The sequence below is a fragment of the Echinops telfairi genome, unplaced genomic scaffold (assembly GCF_000313985.2).
Source record: "Echinops telfairi isolate 266 unplaced genomic scaffold, ASM31398v2 ScPeMD7_7469;HRSCAF=8507_1, whole genome shotgun sequence".
NCBI lineage: Eukaryota > Metazoa > Chordata > Mammalia > Afrosoricida > Tenrecidae > Echinops > Echinops telfairi.
In genome coordinates, this window is record NW_022111373.1 from 110570457 (window position 1) to 110572830 (window position 2374).

The 2374-nt window shown below is 44.7% G+C and overlaps 1 pseudogene; it reads left to right on the forward strand.

Annotated features, from left to right (window-relative positions):
• Window positions 1-430: 430 nt before the first annotated feature.
• LOC101643131 lies at window positions 431-1346 on the forward strand (annotated as a pseudogene).
• The last annotated feature ends 1028 nt before the right edge of the window (window positions 1347-2374 follow it).

Genomic DNA, 2374 nt, shown 5'->3' on the forward strand with positions numbered 1-2374 from the left:
TTCACTCCCACCGTTTTGGTTTTATTTTCTCGTTGTTTTAGCATGATCATTCTTAATGGGAGAGAAATACTTAAAAGAATCCATGTGGTTACAATGCGCTCAAAGTTTGGTGTGCCGTGGTGGGGTCTGCACTTCCACTTCCATTTCTGTGGAGACATAAACAATACCCTCCCCCTGGGTGGATTAGTGCCTTGCTACTCCAGTGCCATTGTCTCTCTCCTCCCCCCTCCCCCTTTTCTTCCTCCCCTCCCCCGCCCCCCTGTCCTTTCCCCTTCTTTGTGTTGGAATAACATGTACATCCTTGGGTTTGTTCTGTCCCCACCCAATTACCTGTACCTCAACCCATAAAATGTGAGGGAAGGGCGCGGCGTGCTGCTTTTGCTGTTGCCTCAGCTCCCTGCGGCCCTGTAGCTCGATGCTTCCAGGTGCAATGAGCTTCTTCAGAAGTTTCCGTCCTCCCGGCCTGGCTGAGGGACTGCGGCAGCTGCTGCCCCAAACCGAGGCTGTGCTGGACCGAAAGGGCCTGGGCACTGGCACCCTGTACATTGCGGAGAGCCGCCTGTCTTGGTTGGATGGCTCTGGATTAGGATTCTCATTGGAATACCCTGCTATTAGTTTACATGCTGTGTCCCGAGACCTAAATGCTTATCCACGAGAACATTTGTATGTTATGGTGAATGCAAAATTTGGAGAAGAGTCAAAAGAATCTGTGGATGATGAAGAAGAGGAAGACAGTGATGATGATGTTGAACCTATTGTTGGATTTAGATTCGTGCCTAGTGATAAATCAGCCTTAGAAGCAATGTGTCAATGCCAAGCTTTGCATCCAGATCCTGAGGATGAAGATTCAGACGATTATGATGGAGAAGAGTATGATGTAGAAGCACATGAACAAGGGCAGGGGGACATTCCTACATTGTATACCTATGCAGAAGGATTATCCCATTTAACAGCAGAAGGCCAAGCCACGTTGACGAGATAGAAGGAATGCTTTCTCAGTCTGTGAGCAGTCAGTATAACATGGCTGGGGTCCGCACTGAAGACTCCATAAGAGATTTCGAAGATGGGATGGAGATAGATGCTACACCAACAGTTGCTGGGCAATTTGAGGATGCAGATGTTGATCACTGAAAATGGCTTTAAGATTCTTCCCGTAACTGTAAGCGATCTGGTGCCTCTACATAGTGGAGTTGGGGTTGATGAAAGACTTTTTCCTTCTCCAAAACTCACCTGAACCAGTTATTTTTTTGAGACAGACTAAACTGTGATAGTAAGTTGTCACCAGCAAAAGAAACTTATGATCTTTATTAACAAAGGTGAATTAACTAAGAGCATTTGTAGTTTATTGTTGGCCCCTAAACTTTCTGAATCTAAGTACTTCAGAGTAGGCCCGTAGGTCCTCTCTTTGCATCTGCATCGGCTATAAGCTAGCAGGCCTGCATGGTGAACATGCACAAGGGCTTGGAGGGGGAAGGAAACTCATTGGGGAAGGGGAGAGACTGAGACTTCATGGAAATCTTAGCCTCTTTGTCCGTTTTCCTTAGGGACAAAGATCTTTTACTAATTTAAATGAGGCCCAGATTAATTAACTCAGGCATCTTTAGGGAGTCTCACCTAAAACATCCAGCCACACAGTCTTGGGCATCTCCTTTCACAATGCTTAGCCTGTAAAATTCCAGTCTGTTATAGTCTACTGGCTTATAGCCTTCAGTCTCCAGCCTCCTACAGGGTCATTTTCTGTAACAGAACAAGTGAAATTGGGATGAACTTCTCAATGTACTTCATGAGAATGGCTTTGTCTTAGTAATCGCGAAACAAATAAATCTAGGTTTTCGATTTAAAAAAATGTGAGGCAAGTAGCTTTTCTTCTATACCTACTGTGCTGATTATACTTATCTCAGTGGACTCATGTTGTGCTTATCCTTTTGTGATTGGCTAACTTGGTTTAGCCTAATTTCCTCCTACTCTTCCCATGAGGCCATGTACTTCTAGTGATTACCAGTGTTTTTTTAGTAATGTGGAGTACTCCATTGTGTGTGTATGCCAGAGTTTTCTAATCCACTCATCTATCAATGGCAATTTAGGTTGTTTCCAATTCTTTGTGAATCAGGCCACAATCAACATTGGTCTTGATCTCTTTCTTACCACTTCTGGGTAGATGCCCAGTAGAGAGATTCCTGGGTTGTAAGGTAACTCAATTTCCATTTGCTTTAAATATCACCAGATGACTCTCCACAGTGGCTGTGCACATCTGCCTGACCACCAGCAGTGGAGGAGAGTTCCTAGCTCGCCACCTCCCCTCCGACATTTGCTTCTTTCTGACTTACTGATTTGGGCTGTCCTAAAGGATGTTAAGTGCTATCTCATAATTATA